At 40.3% G+C, this 19,737-nt stretch overlaps 1 long non-coding RNA gene across 1 annotated transcript in view; it reads left to right on the plus strand.

Annotated features, from left to right (window-relative positions):
* The first annotated feature begins 19,631 nt into the window (after positions 1–19,631).
* LOC109971986 (uncharacterized) overlaps positions 19,632–19,737 on the plus strand; it is an 838-nt gene continuing 732 nt past the window's right edge. Inside the window, exon 1 of the long non-coding RNA XR_002276626.1 lies at positions 19,632–19,705. This is a non-coding gene — a long non-coding RNA (uncharacterized LOC109971986). The remainder of the gene's footprint in view (positions 19,706–19,737) is intronic.

Consider the following 19,737-nt stretch of genomic DNA (forward strand, 5'->3'; position numbering starts at 1 on the left):
TATACAGACAGGTGGCAAATCCAGAAGGCATGAGGGGTCGCTGTATGGTCTGATGAGGATGAAAATGCTGTGGCCTTCACAATGATCAAAAACACCAATTGAGGGAATATCATTTGAAGAATGGTGTTCATCCCTCCAGTAGTGTTCAGAGAGTCAATGCCAAGGTGCACTGAAGCTGTTCTGGTGGCACATGGTAGCCCTGCACCTCACTAAGACACTTTATGCTGGGCTTTCCTTTTCATTTGTTACCTGTCTATATCTGGTTGTGTGAAAATTATTGGCTTAAATCTCATTAAACATTTTAGACAAAGACCAGTTCAAGAGCTAGACTGACTGCAGAAATGTGGGTCTGTATTTGGGCTGCCTTTTTGTGCATCAACAGGTCCATATTAAATGGTGATGTTGTGGGTAGCATTCAGAACCACAGCAGCTGAGAAAACACTGCTCATATGTGGCTTAGTAGGATGCTCATATGGATGATATTAGCATAGCTGCTGTTTACCCTGTACTGCTGTAGAGCCAACCACATGCACATGCACGCATTACACAGCAACTCTGCTTTATATCCTCTGTTTAACAATATTAGAGCCAAACCCAAAAGATTAGGCCCTGCATGCATGTGGGACCACAGGCTGTTAACCTCTGGACATGCATCCATAAACACATACACAGCTCCATTATTCAGGTCCATCAACAGTTCAGTAATGGGGAACACAAACGGACAGTGTAAATGACCATCAACATGAATTGTGAGCTGCTTGCTCAGAACACTTGCCGAGGCAGCCTGGTACGCATTGGACCACATATCTTTTGTAGGGTTTTATGCTAATGCATCCTGATGCATCCATGACAAGGACGTTACAGGAAAATATGTCATCAATGTAGGATGTGCTGGTTGTTTATGTGAGAGCATCCCAATGCTCAAAAAAGAAAAAAGATGGACAGAAATGTGTGATACAAGTGGATGTATTATGAAAGCTGGTCTGGAGCAGGCTGGCTGCACAGAATAAATTTCCTTGCTAACTTATGTGCCAGTGGTTTTGTGAAACCAAATCACAGCTAATTCAGCAAGGATAACTGGGAATTCAACAGTATTTTACTTCTGAAATCAGAAAAACAGTTTTACTTTTTCTAAAAAAGTAATTTACAATCATTTACAACCAACTCCTGGAATACATTCGGTGAGTCAGATTAATTACACTACACAGTGAAATACATGTCCATCTGGTGGTTCATTCCTACAAGATACATTAAGCCTGAGAATAACCTGTGACAACTTTATTTATCATTAAATCAATTTAACACAATTTTTCTTACTCCATGCACAGAGTGAGGTGGGATTAAGTGGGAAACCTGTGTCAGTTGGGTATACAGCAATTTCCCACAGAGTCCTATCCAAACCACATGATTGTGAATCATCTGCAAAACAAATCATATGATCTATCTAATCTTTTTCTTGGCCTCATGCTATGTGAACCCAACATTAACTTGTTTGGCCTTCTCTGCTGTCTGCAAACACTAAAGTTGAGAGAACTGATAACTTTGTAATGTAACCGGTGACGCTCATTTATCAACTATGCATACGCACAGTTTTGTGTTTAAACTGTGCGTACGAATGTCTCCATGCATAGAAGGTGATTTATCAATATCCTACCAATAGTAGAATCATTTTTGACTATGTGTATGCATAGCCACTTAGTGGAGAAGGTAATCACAGTATGACCAAAAAACTGTTTAAATGATATCAACACAGGTCATACCAATACAGTTAACCAGTGAAATGGGATTTAGTCCAATCTGAGTGAAATGAAATCATATATAAGACATGTATACAGATAGTTTGGATTGACAATGGCCAAGCTCACCCTGCTAGAGGACTTTACAAATCGATCGCTTAGGAGAAAGTGCATTTCAGGAACCACAGGGACCTTCTAGTGGAAAGTGGTGAATGGTTAGTTAATAGATTTCCTTTGCCTAGGCCAGTCTTACTTGTTCTGTACCACCAATGGCTCTTGTCAGAGGTGAGGCAGTGTTAACTTCTGTCACCTGCACCCAAGTCCTTTTTCTTTTTGGATGTGCCTCTACTGAAGGTGCCAAATAAGACAGTTTTCTTCAGTGCCATTTTGTTTGTGAAGATTTCTACCTCACTGTCAGTGAAGTTCTTTTTCTTCAGCATTTTTCCTTGTTCCATGTTGGTGGCATTAGGGCCCTTTGCAAAACGTGCTTTTATACCATATAAGATGCAGTTGGGGCATTACATTATGTAAACGGCCTAGGCCATGGACCAGCACAGCCTTTTGGAATATGTGCAATTTATTATTACTGCGACTGCGCACAGCTGTGCGCACCCTAAGCATACATACACGTGATAAATATTAATTTTCCTGTGCATACTGGCAGCTCTCATGCACATAAATGTGATTTATTTTATGCACGGATTGATAAATGAGGCTGCAGATCTCCTACAGTGAGTTGAAACAGGTCATTGCTAACATCTTTAATGACAAAAAACAATCACAAAGATCATCATGAATCTGTACTTTGGAAAAAGCAGAACTAATGGAAAACTATACAAATTGTAAGTTCTTCACAGGCTCAAACCGACGATATGTGAATCCCATACCATGCTCTGTGTGTGTGTTCAAGGAACTGCACCACTTCTCAAAACAGTAAAGCACTTCAGTGACTTTGGTTCTGAAAGAGATTTTTCTTTGACCACAAACCTTGCTGAACATCATGTGCCCAAGACATTTTAACTGCTCAAGTCTTAATGTAATAATCTAATACTTAATTATAATCCACCTCTCAGATTACACCCCAATAGCTTGTAATATAATTACCTTTTTTCTTTTAGCATTATTACAGCCATCACATGTAAAAACATCTAAATATCACTAAAACATTTGTCTGTGGCATCTACACACATTGATGGTTTAATGAATAAACAATGTCTTTCCTTCTTAGGTTTGTTGTAACATTTAAACAAACTAGTTGATATGAAGTGTCACCTGACCATTTCTAAAAGTAAAAATTGTTATATCTGTTAGGAATACTCAGGCAAAAATCCTTCCACCATAGATATGATTCATTGTGCAAGTGAAGATACAAGTAACAACGCACACTTGTTGTCTCTTCTCAAAAATGTTTATTGTGTTGGACTTGGTCATGAACACCTCAAATGACTGGAATGGAAGTAATTGGTTGAACACCACACATCTGGCCAGTCACTGAGGACATTTACCAGATTTTCAAGATCTTTGTAAAGATATAATCTGGGTGTGGGTAATTCCGGTCCTCACATGGTGCCACCCTGCATGTTTTCCAACTATATCTGCCCTTCCCACTGTTGATTACCTGGATCCAGTGCTTAAAAAAATCACTTAAGAAGACTCACATTTCCATTTTGGGTCAGATGGCCCCTTAACAAGTAAAACTGATTTTTGTTCACAATATTTTCCTCTATAATAATAATAATAGTAAGGTCTAGACCTTACTTTGTAAAGTGCCGTGAGTTGACTTTTGTTGTTATTTGGTGCTATACTAATAAAACTGAATTATACAACAAAGTGTTTCATGATTGCAACATGTTAAATTTAACTCCATAATTCAAAGTGCTTTTTTTCTTTTGCATTAAGAAAATTGATAACTCAAAATGAACTGCAATTAAAATTCTTTGCACATTCATTCTCAAGATCGCAGACAGCCACCTGCTGTCCTATTTACACTTTGTTTTAGTTATTACATTATGGATGTACTGTATGATGTTGGCTGCTCAGCATACTACTTGTCCCTAACTCATGATGGATGGAATGTCCCTTGTTAGTAACAAGTAACAGTAAGTGGTGATTTATTTATCTCATTTCAGGATTGCTATTGGCCCTGTGTGCACTCATGTGTGCATGCATCCTGAACCTGACTTTCTTATTTCCTGACTCACTAAGACAAATTACCTGACGTAATCCTGGACCTGTAATGCATGTCTAATAGTCTGGTTCTCATTCATCTTCCACAAGGTGAAAAAAGGCACTACTTTCTAAGAAAGTTTCTTGCATCAGTATAATGAATGAAAATAGCAACAGATTTGTTAAATATTTTTGTCTTGTCTTGTCTAGACTGGGAGGGAGCCTTCTCAGTCTTCAGTACTTTTTGAAACTCCAACACCTTACTCTATGTGTCTAAAGCCATCTTCTTTTTTATTGTGATGCCAGCCAAGTCTCCCACACGTCAAACCCATCAGAGACCGCATACTTTGTTATGGCTTTCCACCCTGTAAACCTTGAGACCGAGGACTGAGGAGGTGATTTGCTGTCCCAGTGACAGCCTTGCAGAGGCTGCACATTTTGTCTTTATCCCTCTGTGTGCTGCGCCCCCTCATTACTGGCTTCAGGTATATATTTGAGTGTAATGCCCATTGCAGGCTTCTGGCAGCAGACTCCACAAACATGCATATGTGCCCACAAACCTCTGTGGCTAATAATGTAATCACATCCAGTACGTGACATTTGAAATTTGAAAAACTTCAGTCTGTGCGTGGCTCCTTGTTGATGATGTTACCCCCCTGAGCAAAATTACATTCCTTTCCACCTTCTCCCAGAACACAGTCAGTTGGTTAATCAGATAACCAACATTCAGTATTTATAAAGCATCTACTACAAGTATTATCAAGTATCTACTACACTGAGTGAAAATATGGGGTTGCTCACCTGACAAAGTTCTAAAGACATCTAGAAATTAGCCATGTTTAAAAAAATTCCACTTAAGACATATAGTAGTATGAGCTGAGACTGCATTGTGACTTATTTATCTGTTTATGCATGCATCCATCCATCCATGCATGCTGTTGAGTAAACAACAAAGCAAGTCAGTTTTACTCAGTGATGTGTTTGGTCTGTGTTCAAAGCCACCCGCAAACCCCAAAGCCAAAACTGTACTAAACAAATGCAAATCTTACAAAGTAATGGTCTGCAAGTCTTTCACAGCTGAGTCAGTGTGTTAAACTAGGCTAGGATAACATGAAGAGATGTGTTTGTCTGACTCACCAACTGATGAGTAAAGTCTGTCTCTTAAGAACTGATTCTTATCCTATCAGTAAACGACATAAAAAATGGTTGGAGCAACACCAAGAAAAGAAAACATACTGGGGGTGGACTAAGGCTGTTGCAAACCTTCACAAAGGTAAGAGTGGCAAAACAATTTTCAGTCTCTGACAAGGACTTGTGATATACATATAAAATGGTTAAACTGTGCTCTGTTTCTTTACATTTAAAAGAAATGTGCCAGAGAATGAATTCATTTAGGTTTTTAATATAAATGTTATATCAGCATTTCTTATGAGGGAAGAAGATTATTTGAGCAAAATGCAGCTGAAGGCATTCAGTCTGATGGTAGAATCAGTGAAACATGTTGCTGAACATAAGGCTATGCGGAGGAATATTATTCTCATAGTTCAGCGTGAATACCTCGGCATACCACAGTTGACCAGTGTTGTTTGTTTGGCAGGGGGACTAGTGTTTATGTACTGTATGTGTTAATGAAATATACACTACAGTCAAAAAGAGAACTGAACTACTATGATAATGTGTCGATGTCTGACTTTACATGAAGTCATATTAGATATTCATAATAATTTAAGAAACATGAAACCTGCTGTATTGCCTATAATCAAGAACTTTAGGTCATATAATTTCCTGAACCCGAACACACACATCCACACACAGCAAAACAGACTGAGGGGAAAGCTGAGTGGTTCATTCATGAGGAAGTCCTAGGGGAGCTTGGTTGTGCCCTGTTTCCTTATAAAGGAGGGTTTATAGAGTGACCTGTGGCCTGTTTCACTCTCCTCTGACAGCTCATAACCCCTCATTCATGCTGTGTCTGCCTTAACTCTAAATATCAGAAATTTTAGTTTTATATATATTATTTTAAAAAGGTACCCTACTGCCTACACTTGTCAATTATATATAGAGTGTACTTAACTGACAGTTTTAAAATTTAACTGGTGACAATTAGTTTTATTGCAGAGCATGCAAAGGTGCAGCTGCATGTTTCACCAGCATTTATGGCAGTGAAAAGGAGATAATGTAGCTTCAGAAAAATGTCATGTGAACATTAAATATCAGCAGACAGTAGTGGTACTGTAAATGACCTACTTGGCTTAAGGGATAAGGGATTGAGATGAGAAATTAGTTGACCTCTCCTGTGTTGAAAGATTCACCTTACATTGACTCATTAACTCATTTTGTTTCCTTATTTAGTAAACTGGCTAATCCTGATTTTTAAATGTAACAGAATATAACACAGAGTACCAGAAAAATAATATAACAAGCAACTGTGACAAACCTCTGCAGCAGAGGAGTAATAGGTAAAGTAGTTCTTAAAGTAGTCCAACAATTTCAGAGAAGGGCATCGAGTTGAATACATAGCACACAGGTACAATGAGGTCTTGTCTAGCCATTGAGTAATGCTGATCATGACTGAAAGCTTTGCGGTGATGGGGCCAGCTTCTTGTTTGTGTCACCGCTGCCAACGTCTCAACTGCCAAATGTTCTGCAATAACTTTTATAAGTGTTTTTGAGAGAACTGCAGGAATGTTAAAACTCTGCAGCCACTACTATATTATGACTGATAACCTTTTTTTTTTTACTGTAGCTGCCATATATTGTGACTCATGAGAAATTTGGTCTATATAATGTATGTGCTAGATTCTTTGTTATAAAAAAGAATTATATGCCACTGGGACTGATGTGTATGTATTTTACCCCTGTTCATAACCTAACAGGATGAAACATTGCATAGTTCTACTTTAGTTTAGTTTTGTTTAGTCCAATTACATACATACTGTACATCAATAAAAAAAAAATTGTCAGAGGATTACCAAAGTCAGGTGGTTTCACCTTATGGTGGCCATATTGTATATCTGTTCAAAGTTTGATTACAGTCCATCCATAGTCTGGAGCAAAGTAGGGGGACATGTGGATTAAGAGAGTGAACAACATGCTGCTAGCATGGTTATAAAGTAGAGTACATACAGAACAATCTCCACTCAAGGTCCAGTTACTTGCTTGTTCAGGATATTAAGCTATATGGAACTGCAGATGTTCAAACTTTTCATTATCATCATTTTAGGACTGCTTCTCCAGTGGTCCCTAGGGCTGGGGATACTGTATAATCTTTGCTTTTTGTTTGCTTGTTTTGGGTAATACCACAAAATAATAATCCTCCTAGTAGTATAGTACTTGTAGATTAAATTAGATTAGATTCAAGTTTATTGTCATTACCCATGTACAAGTACAAGGCAACAAAATGCAGTTTAGCATCTAACCACAAGTGCAATAACAGCAGTGCAGAGTGTGTGTGAACTAATTTACCAATGGATATGTACAATTGATATTTCCAGTAAGACATGTAAGGTAATGTGCGATATACAACAGACCATGGATTCAAATTACAGTAATGGATAAGGTACGTTAATCTTATAGAACACTGGTGCAATGAGATGAGATGGAATGAAATAGTGCAGAATAAGAAGATAATAAGTTACACGAGTGAACAGTTTAATGAATGTAAATAGCGCAAAGATAAAGATAAATATTACAGTATCTGCATATGAACAGTGTGCAAATGAGTAGAGCAGTATCCTGTGAGTAGAGTATGTGCAAATTAACAGATCACTTCAGTGTTACAGGTAACAGACGTGTACTGCATTAGTCCTGGGAGGAGAAATGAGAAGGGGTGAGGTGTGTGTAGTGGTATAGAGGAAGGCAGTGGGGATCAAAGGGGAACAGAGTTCAGTAAGGAGACAGCTGTAGGAAAGAAGCTGTTCTACTAAGTCTACTGGTTTTGGTCCGGAGGCTGATGAAGCACCTCCCAGAGGGTAGGAGATCAAACAGTTTGTGAGAAGGGTGAGAGGAGTCCTTGAGAATGCTGCGAGCATGTCGGAGACAGTGTTACCTGTGAACACCCTCAGTGACTGGAAGTGGAGTCCCTGTGATGCATCGGGCAGTTTTCACCACCTGCTGCAGCGCCTTGCGGTTGGAGACAGAGCAGTTTCCATACCAGACTGTGATACAGCTGGCCAGGATGCTCTTGTTTCCACAGTGGTAGAAGTTCACCAGGATGGCTGAAGACAGGTGGTTCTTCTTCAGGGTCCTCAGGAAGAAGAGGCACTAGTGAGCCTTCTTAACCAGGCTGCGGGGGGTGATGGTGGTCCAGGACAGATCCTCAGAGATGTGAATCCCCAGGAATTTGAAGCTGGAGACACATTCAACAACCATCCCATTAATATGGATGGGGTCATGTGTACCTCCTGTCTCCCTCCTGTAGTCCACAACGAGCTCCTTGGTCTTGTTGGTGTTATTAAGGAGCAGGTTATTGTCAGCCCACCACACAGCCAGGTGCTGTACCTCCTCCCTGTAGGCTGACTCATCATTGTTGCTGATGAGGCCAATCACTGTGGTGTCGTCTGCAAACTTGATGATGGTGTTGGAGCCACGCACAGGCCTGCAGTCATGGGTGAAAAAGGACTAGAGGAATGGGCTCAGCACACAACCCTGTGGTACGCCGGTGTTGAGGATAATGGTGGAGAAACAGATGTTGTCTGACCTAACATGCTGAGGCCTGTTGATCAGAAAGAATCCAGTTGCAGAGGGAGGCGCTGATGCCCAGGTCTCCAAGTTTGGTGGTTAACATGGAGGGGATAACCATGTTAAATGCTGAGCTGAAGTCCACAAACAGCATTTTTGCTTAAGTGTTGCTGTTGTCCAGGAGTACAGAGTGCAGTGCTATGGAGACTGCATCCTCCATGCTCCTATTCCTTCAGTAGGCAAATTGGTGGGGGTCCAGTGTGGGTGGGAGACAGGTCATCAGGTGTGCCAGGACCAGGCGCTGGAAGCACTTCATGACAATAGGCGTGAGTGCTACAGGGCGGTAGTCATGTCACGTCGCGGTGGAATGTTTTGGCACTGTCACAATGAAGGTGGTTTTGAAGCATGTCGGCACAACTGCTTGGGCGAGGGACAGGTTAAAAATGTCCATAAAGACGCCAGCAAGCTGTTCTGCATGTGCCCTGAGCATACGTCCAGGAATACCATCAGGGCCAGCAGACTTGCGTACGTTGATCCGGCTCAGAGCATACGCGTCAGTGGAGGTGAGTGTGAGTGGCTGATGGTCCGCAAAGGGTTTGGACTTGATAGCTGTCTCCTTGTTGTCCCAGTCAAAGTGAGCATAGAAGTAATTTAGCTCATTGAGGAAGGAGATATCTGTGGTTATTGGGGTGGAGTTGCCAGGCTTGTAGTCACTGATGACCTGGATGTCCTCCCACATACATCAGGGGCCAGAGTTTGTGAAGTGTTACTCGACCTTTAGCTTGTAGTGGTGCTTGGCCTTCTTGATGCCCCTCCTCAGGTTGGCCCTGGATAAGCTGTAGGCTGTGCATCAGCATATCTGAAGGCAGAGTTGTGTGCCTTCAGCAGGGGCCACACCTCCTTGTTCATCCACAGCTTCTGATTTGGGTACGTGGTGATCTGTTTCTGGGTTGTGACACTGTCAGTGGTAGTGTTAATAAAGTCCAGCACAGAGGAAGTGTAGGTGTTGATGTCCATGTAAGAGTCACAGGTAGCCCAGGGGTTTTATTTCCTCTAGTGTGGCAGGAAACATGTTGGCGGAATTTAGGGAGCACTGACTTTAGGTTGAAGTGATTAAAATCACCCACAACAATAAATGCAGCCTCTGGGTGTGCAGTCTGTTGTTTGCTAATGGCCGCATAAAGTTTGTTCATAGCAAGTTTGGCATTAGCATCCAGAGCGATATAGGTTGCGATTATAATAGTGGAACTGATCTCCCTGGGCAGATAGAAAGGTCTACACTTAACCATAAGAAATTCCAGGTTAGCTGAGCAGTGTCTCTCAGTGATGACAGAGTTCGTACACCAAGCTTTGTTAACATAAATGCACAATCCTCCACCTCTGGTCTTACTGGAGCCAACGATCTATCTGCCTGGAATGTGTAGCGTCCAGCTAGCTCAATAGCACTGTCGGGTATGCTGCTTTTTAGCCAGGTTTCTGTGAAGATCATAACATTGCAGTCTATAAGTCTCTTACTGTTGGTGATGCGAAGCCGTATCTCATCCATCTTGTTCACCAATGATCACACATTGGTGAGGAAAATGCTGGGTAAAGAGAGCCGACATGGTATTAGCTTTAGCTTAGCTCTAACTCCTCCGCGCTTTCCATGCCTTTGTTTACGATCCCGATGCTGCCTGCAAGCACTTCCGCCTGGCTGAGTTGGCAGCGTAGCCTTCGGTGTTTTGGAGATTTCAGATAAAGGTGTTGGAGTGGTGTAGACCAATATCCAAAAGTTCTTGCCAGGTGTAAGATATCGAGGTAAAGCTGTTCTGCACAAACAGACACAAAATGAGCTGGAGAATCACTGCAAAATTGTGAAATCTGGGGAGACGCTGAGCCTAACATTGTACAGGTGCCCCTGTTTTGTATTGCTGCTTGTGCTTACACAGCATTTATCATTTAAATATGTTTTGAAAATGTCCTCCTTTTGTCATGGACATGTAGAAAAAAATGGTTATTACATGTTCTTAATAAGGTATCACATATTGATTTGGTAACATAGAACAAACTCTGGTGTTGAGCTAAAAAATTCTGTGCACGTTTCTTGCACTGATCTCCATATCTCTGCTGTAATAAACAAACAAACAAACATGAAAACACTGACTCTACATAGGATGTCATTGCATCCTTGGTGCTTGGTGATCCTTGGTTCTTCAAAGAGCATTTAACACTAGTCCACTGCAGCCTGCGGTCACTGCAGCTTATTTATCAAAGTCACTATGACTCCTTTCAGGGAGAAGAGACATGTTGACTGATCAGCATGTGTTTGTGTCTATTGTGTGAGTGGTAAGTAGAAAGGGATTGTTGTGACTGGGACACACTGACTATGGCATGACCTGAAAGTGTGTGTGTATGTTTGTGTGTGTGTGTGTGCGTGTGTGTGTGTGGTGGGGTGGGGGGGGTCCTCACAGGGTCATGGTCTGAGTTCTGCCCCTGTAACACAGTGTCTGTGTCCTCCACCTTCAATAAATATAGACAGTCTTTTATATATACACCATCCATCCATCAGAGCTCTCAAAATAGGAAAAAAGCAAGAGAGAGAGACTGGGCCTGTTATTAAACCAGACTGACATACTAAAAACTCTGACACAAAAATTTTGAGTTTTATAATTTGGAATTTTACATGCTAAGATATATAATGTTCAAATATAATATCTTTTTAAGACAATAATAGCTGTAACTATGAATATGGACACTTTTTAAACCAAAAAAATAAGGAAGAGGTGACTTTTTAAGCTTTTTGTAGTGTCTGAGGTTTTGTAGATTTCATATATTTTCTAACAATAAGGTAAGGCAGACTGTATGTAGTCTGAAAGGCAAAACATCAGTCGTGCATCGCCCACTGCTTGATAAGCTTTGCTGTGTCGTGTGGTAATAACAGAAGGTGACATTAAGAAGATAAGCAACATTTTTATCAACTCAGAGCAGGTCTTGTCTGGATTTTGCAGCTGGATGATAAACAGAGTGTGTTTACAAAATTGGTAGTAACACTGAAAACTGAAACTAGAATGGCTGAGCACATGCTTTTGCTGTTGCTCCCTCACTGTTTGCTCAACAGTGGTAGCCATTTTAGCATGTGTGCAGGTTTTGTAGCTCTTAGGATAACTGGTGTGAAGCTTGCAGTAGCAAATCTAACTCTGCAAATATTCTTGGCTTTTCTTCTCAACTTTTCAGGTGTGTAAGTGTCTCTGCCTGTTCCTAAGAATGAGCCTAAACACCATGGGAGGCAAACGTATTTTGGCTGCTTGTACTATATGGGCAGCAGGCCTGGACTGGCCATTAGCCAGCTACTGTACAGTCACTCAGCAGTCACCCACTGATTTGCAGTGTCACAAAAAGTTACTGGCCATTTACAAGGGCAGGAACATAGGCAAATCATATGGTAAATCAAGAGCCCGATTAGCGAATCGCTCACACCCCAGAGGGGGTATTCCATCATTTTCATTTATGGGCACAAACATGGAGGTACAAACTCAATGATGTTAGAGTATTCAAGCTAAGTACTATAACAAACACTAAAACAGGACCAGAAGAGACTGATTGTGATATAATGTGAACACTATCACACTACTTAAAGCATGAGACATTTTGTTAATAAGACATTTACAACTAGGCCCAGTCTTTTGCCAGCTGAGTAGCCTTGGTTTATAAAGATAATAAAATGCATGCCAATCATTAAGACATTATTTCTCCTATCTATCCTTTATGTCATGCCTCCCACTTACAGTTTATTCTCAATGTCTCCTCCATGTACAACTTTGGATCAGTCCAACTACACAAGTACATGACATACTGTCTGGCTCACAAACTTTAATTACTTTAAAAGAAGTCAACCAGCTTAATGAACTTGTAGATGACACTGTGTAAATCTTCAGCAAACACAGATGATAACAATGACTCTATTCTAACTTGGATGAGGTCAGTGTAATATCTCAGGCTATTAATATGTCATGCTATACCATTAACAAGGTTGTAAGCTACTGTCATCCAGGACTGTGATCCTATCACACTGCATCTAAATCACTGCATGGGAGTCAAGGGAGGTGTTGGAGCGGAGAAATGGGCTGAGTCATTTCAAGAAACAATTCAAAAAGTAAAAGAATGAGCATGAAATCACAACAGCATTGCACACTATACGTGGTGGTAATTACTAATTGCTGTTTATTGTGTTTATTATCTTAGTTTAGTGTGTTATCGTGGCAGCATTTTCTAATTAGCAGTAAACATGAAGTACAACTGAGTTTGATGGGTCTTGATAAGTATTCATCTCCCTTTAAAATGTGGCCCATGTTTAGTATCTTTCTCTTAGAAAGACATCTCTTTCCCAGCCATCCAAGCCATGCTTGTTTTCAGGGCTAGTCCCCTTAATTAAGTTTTTTCATCAGTACAAGAAAGGCATGCTTAGTTGGGTTCAGACTGGGTGATTGACTAGAGCTCTCCATTGTTAGTTTTGTTATCTTTTGAAAGCTCATTTGTTGCATTTAGCAGTGTGTTTGAGATTATTGAATCCATTGCTGGCCATTGTGTTTTGAGGTATCGCTACAACCTGAGCAGGTAGGATGTGTCTAAGCATTTCAGAATTCATTTTGCTTTTGTCATCAGCTGTTGTATCATCAATGAAGATGACTGAGCCAGTTAACACCTCCACCACCGTGTTTCACAGGTGAGGTAGTATGCTTAGCAGCTCCTTCTCTCCTCCATACTTTGCACTTGCCATCACTCTGAATTAAGTTATGCTTGCGTTTATATGTCCGCAAAATATTCCTAGAGACCTTTAATTGCTTTTTTAACACCTTTTGGAAAACTGCAATCTGGCCATCTTGTTTTTGTGTCTACCCAGGGGTTAATAACTTGCAGGGTAGCTTCAGTGGTTATTAAAAACACCTAATTCATTAAGTTTTTTTTTTTATATGTGGAGGAGAGGTGTTTGGAGATTTTTCTTTATTATGGAGATAATTATTCTGTCTTTAGCTGTGGATGTCTTCACTGGCCTGCAAATCATTTTGCATTTACTAAGCTCACCAGTGATCTCTTCCTTCTTAATTATGTTTTGGGTAAACCTAACGTTTGGCCACTGTGTCTAGCCATCTTATTCCTGTTCTCAGCCTCATAATGGCTTCTTTGAGTTTCACTGGCACAACTTTGGTTGCATATGTATAAACACTGCTGTACATGGGAAAACCAAAATATATACTCTTCACAGTTGTGCAACATAGGTACATAAGTGTGAGGTGCCCAATGTGGAATCCAGATGGGAGGTTCTGATCTGTCAGTTAATAGTAACAGAAACAATTCATGAAAAAAATGTTTGGTGAAGATGCTGATATAACTGCACCCATCCCATGCTTTTAAGACACAATGCTACTGTATCTCATTTGGTAACAAAATATTATACAGCAGTATTCACACTGATGCATTTCAAGAATAAAATATAAACTGTTGAAACTGCAAGGAAATTGTTATATATTTGAAAAAAAAAGTATTATGGACTGTCAGAACTACAGTACACTCATTGAGTTGAACTTGATGGGTCACATGAACTGTACCACAAATAGCCATGTCACTAATGAAAAAAATCCCTTGCTCCTTTCTCACTTGCATGTAGCAGGCTAATCAATGTGTGAGTGAGTATCAAACATCAGATTTTTGGTTTCAGTAAAGAATGGTTAGACACCCCTTGACCAATGTACATAGTAATAGTTGTGAGATATTTTAGTCTAAATCAAAGTGGTGTAGCAACGGACTGAGTGACAGACCAAACAACAGCCCAAAACTGTAACACTCTAGACAATGACTGATACCAGTGAAATTTAATATTGATACTCATGGGCCCAAAGTTATGCTTTCTGATTATTCTTATGAACTGCAGTCATTAAGATTTATTGTCTGGGGAACATTAATGTTTGTATCAATTTGTATCAGAAGGCAATCCCTTTAACAGTTGTCAAGGTTTTTCAGCCACACAAACCCTGTGAACACAAATGATACAAACTGTGATAGTACAGTATGTTTACAAACAAGCATACAGATTGAATTAGTATGATTTATTCCTTCCACTGCAGCAGATTCCACTGCAGCAGATTCTCATAATTAAGTTTAAGGTACTGCGCTCTGGATGTTTTGACCACTGAAAGGGTTTTGGAGCTGGATTTTTATCTGTACGATGCAGATTTCAAACAAGAACTATAAGTGTTTTATGAAAAAGGAATTGTATTAGAGAAATATAAACATGTGTTGTGAGTATTACTGAATGTAAAAAAAAGAGAGGGAGTGAAAAAGAACTTTGCAGTGTCTTGAAAATATGGTCCTTAAGTTTAGTTTTATAATGAACAAATTATGATTTTTACTTTAGTATAAAAATATTCTAGTGACTGTTAACTGTACTATATGTTAGGTCAAATCATAATGGCTAGCAGTTAATATAACATGATGTTACAGGTAAAAAAATAAATAAACCAAAATGTGATTTTTCAAAGCTTTCACACTAACCACTATCTAATAGACGGGATCATTGTCATGTTCTGTTTAAGCCCTGAGTCCCCTGCTGCACAGACCCTGTAAATCCTAGCTACATCCCTGCTATTAGAGTGCAACTTTCAGACTTTTGATGTAAAACTCAAAACCTTTAACTAGTGGTTACCAGATGATTACTCTGCACTCAGCATTGTCTGTTTAACCTATGGACAAACACACACAGATGCACTCACACACACACATGCCCAGCAGATACACACAGCAGCTAGCAGGCAGACTGTAATTCAATAGCCTAATATTTGTCATGGCTGCCTGCTTAGTTTAGACATAAAGACCTGATAACCCTGGGACATAACATTAAAGTTACACACAGACACACACGTGATCACACACATTCTTCCTTGTGCACACACACTCAGAGTCTGATAAGGTAAAACAAGAGGGCGACTGAGACAGCAACAACCATTTCAAGATTCAGTGTGTGTGCATGTGTCTAACTCCTCCAGGAATCCCACTTCAAATCAAGCCTTCTTAAAACAGACTTATTTCAGTCACAGTGACAATAAATCCCATTCACTCTCTGGCTCTGCAAACTGCTCTGTGTGTGTGTGTGTGTGTAAGTGACATAGTGTCTGAATATAAGTATAGAGACACTGTGTCTTAGAACCTTGGGGGGTAAGGCATTAGCCTGCATTCAGACTGAATTTCAAAGGTGTGAAAAAACACAGGTCTCCCCATTCATTTCTATGGGGATTTCCTCCACTGCAGCCAGCACCAGCACCGTCGGGGCTCTAGAAAAATGCTGGAGCTCCATTGGATCTGGAACTGGTTCAACCTTAGGCACACTGGACCATGACATCATCTGGCATTGGGGAATGGCCAGACCATGGACACCCATGGAAGAAGACTCTTTTGTTTCCCATGAGCATTCACTGCCATTCACTTTTGAATTTGGGCCAGTTCATGCACCATAGTTAGGGTGCCAGATGTTAAACAGTGTTTTTATCTATCAGTGCAGTATCGATGCTACGATAGAGTGAGCTATATTAGCAGCATGGCTAATCAAAATACAATGGAAACTCCCCGGCTGGAAACGTGAATGAAGCCAATCACATCAATTTATCACAATGCGGCCATATCGTACTCACCCATAGCATTCCCCCTGCAACCCCTCATCCCCCAATAAATGCAGTCCCTTGTGTTAAAACACACCAAGGAGTTGTGTTTTGACGGCCTTGATGTGAACATAGACTTAGAGTGGTGGAAAAGTCATCAAACTGAGTGTCCTGTCATAGCAGTTTGCCAAAACATAGTACCTGTGTATTCCAACTACCAGTGTACCTTTGGAGCATGCTTTTTAGCACTCCAGGTGACATTGTCTGATCAGAGCACAATGTCCTGTCTCCTGAGCATGTTGATTTGTTGTTTTTTTCTTCCGAAAAAAAACAACACCTCTGAGAGACCTGTTTGACTGTTGATGACCAACTGTCACTGTTTACCTCATTTCATAAGTCTATAAGCTGATATTAAACAAATGATGAACACACGCATGACTTTATGCAAACTACACAACTCTTATTCTGTAAAAACATGCACTCCAAAATTTGTCTGAGGCCCAAAGTGCCACTGCTACACTGTGGGTGAACTGTCATCACTGTGGCCTTTTTTAGGAACATTATCTTACATACAGTACAGGTATCTTCAGTTTGGTTGACTGATACCTCCTCATCAGCTGTTGTTAGCTCGACTGGTGATGGCCAGCTAAGCCGGGTTTCTCTCTCGGGCACCTCTACTACTGTGGAAATGGGCTCCACTTACATGTAACTCACTCGGCTTTGCAAACGGCATCTTTATGTCCATTTTGGCTGTTTCAGAATCTCTCAGGTGAAATCTGTGCAATGCTTTTGCCCATTGGTTGTTTCTTTCAAACCCCACAGATGAATACAGATGTGAACCATGTTCTCCTTCATGTAAAATGCAGATGAGAGAGGAATAAATAAGAGAAACACACACACTGAGATGCATAAATATAATCCAAACACAGGAGCAGTTATTAGTGTCCCAACATCACAAACCACAAAAATACTCCAGCAGTGACGTTTCAGGTGGAAACATTCAGGGTCAGTGTGGAGAGTAGGAGAAGTGAAAAAGGCCAAGACCTATTCTCACATATATGGGGATACATCAATATTGTTCTAGTACCAGTTTGAAAAATGCCAAACTATTCCTTTAAACCCTTTTACATTGTACTTATAAAGCCAGCAAACTGTTGCTCCTGTACTCTTTTTACACAGCTGCTGGAATCCCAGGACTAGAGGCAAGATGTTTGAGGGCAGGGTTACATACACACAAAGTACAGTCCAATACAAACTCTAGTCACGTTTGACAACCTAGGAAGTCAAAAGGAAGGTAGTCTTAGCTTATTTAGCAGGAAATGTTGTAAAGTTTAGGTCTGCTCGGCTTTCTTTCGAACGTAAAAGGCTAGCTTACACACCACAGTCCTCTTTATTTTTACTTAGCTTCTGGATGTCTTTTCAATGAAGCTTTAAAAATAATCAGCAAAGGTAGGTAGAAATATTCCACAGAAGTGAAACGAGCATTGCACAAGCTGGAAGACACCAGTCTTTTTATTGCTTAAACCACTATTTTCTCATTCTCTGTTGGAAGGAATGTTTTCCATTTGGGATACTGACATTTTCCAGCCATCCTTCAAGCAAAAAAAGCAGTTTACTGTACAGCAAATCCTTGTCATATTACTTTACACAGTCTCAGTTATTCTGCTTTGTTCTCTACCCTGTGATGCATGCACACCTTGTTGATGATGTTGCTTGGAAACCTGTCTGTAGAGTTGAAGTGCAATTGCAATAGCCCTGTAAAGGGGGTATTTATGTGAAACATACATGGACACAAACATTCCTCAGCTCATGTGTGTAATGACTGAAGGGAGCAAACAATGTGTCCTTTCACATAGCTTAACAGCTCTAGTCTCCCCCTGCTGGAATCCTCTGGTAACTATGTCTACTTTAGTAAGTGTTGTTGTTAGAATGACACTGACACAAATCAAAAGAAGACAACAACAACAAAAAAAATAGTGTTCCCAGTGATGCAACAGGTACCAACCCTTGTAAACATAAGATGATACACTATGAAAACACTCTCATATCAGAATATGAGGGATATTTAATATTGGACCATTAAGCGTCACTCCATCGCTGGATCTGACTTAAAGTGTACATTATTCCATCCATCACACAATCACATATTGATTGGCAGCTGTGTGCTCCCACCCCTGATGGTGGCCTTCTCTGACTGGTTAGAGAGTGTCATCCTGGTTCATAATCTTTAGAAGGGAATATCTCTGCACTGCTGCCAGGGTTAGTCTGGGGTCACAGGAACCTTCAACAGCAACTCTCCCATTAAGATAGGTTTTGGGGGTTGTTTCTACTGAAAAATATTGGAAGCCTGCTACATGTTGTAGCTTTAATGATATTGCAAATCATATGTTCTTGTCTTTAAATAAAGGACTGCTTTTCATAATGATGATATGATATGATAATGATGATTATGATAATATCTATATGAGTTTGCATTCTTGTGTGAGTCGGTGTATGTATATGTACAGTACATGTGTTGATGGATTCACACGTGTGTTTACAGTATGTGTGACTGTCTGTGCAATTGTGCATATGTCATTGCATGCATATGTGTGTGCGTCAGTGGACAGTGTGTCAGTCTTTCACACAGACAGACACGCAATGGCAGATGATTATAAATTCTTCATAACTGTTCCTAAATCATTCTGTCATGCACAAACCCTCTTTTCCCTGTTCCACCCATCCATCTACACAGACACACGCACAAATGTGCTGTTGGCAAAGGTACTAGTAATGTTATTTGACAGAGCTCTGATCTGGCTTCCACACGCAAATGTCTGTGGTGCACATCAAGTAATCTATCAGACATGTCCTTTACACAAAGCAAAGCAGAGAACAAAACACTCACACACATAGACATGTCACAGTCCTAAGTATGGATGACATCAACCACTTCATTGGTATTCTTACATTGTAACATACTTTCCCACAATAAAACTGCATGTGTGGCTGACCACAGATTCTGGTGTCCAGAGACTCAGAGGACTGTGACATTCTCCCAGGGGAAATACATTCAGGCCTAAAACGCATAACCAGACTGACACTAGTTAACACTCCCTTTATATTGTGAGTCCATTTCTGCTTTTGAAATGTCCCAATCAAAGACTTTTTTTAAAAAATTTTCTTCCTGAAGTCCTTGGATTTTTCTTCATTTAGGATTAGTTGAATTTTGAAATGTGGACATATTGTAATTGTTATGGTTTGCAGTCTGGCTTCCTGTTTTGTGCTTTTATTTTGGTTAGACTTCCTGTCCTATGTTACCTCACTTGCCCCAGCTTTGCTCTGGTCACAATCACCATTCATTTTTTCCACCTGTTGATCATTATCCCCTGGTGTTCTGCCTATATATCCTCCTCCCTTCGTGCAGTCTGGTTGCTGGTTTGTTTTGTCTCCATGCCTTGTTGCCCCTGTTGTCTGCATATCTGCTCACCACACCCTGCTTATTCCTGTGGCTGAGTAAGTTTCTTCTGATTTGTTTGCCAGTCAGA

This window comes from Monopterus albus, unplaced genomic scaffold (assembly GCF_001952655.1).
Source record: "Monopterus albus unplaced genomic scaffold, M_albus_1.0 scaffold241.1, whole genome shotgun sequence".
In the NCBI taxonomy this organism is placed as follows: domain Eukaryota; kingdom Metazoa; phylum Chordata; class Actinopteri; order Synbranchiformes; family Synbranchidae; genus Monopterus; species Monopterus albus.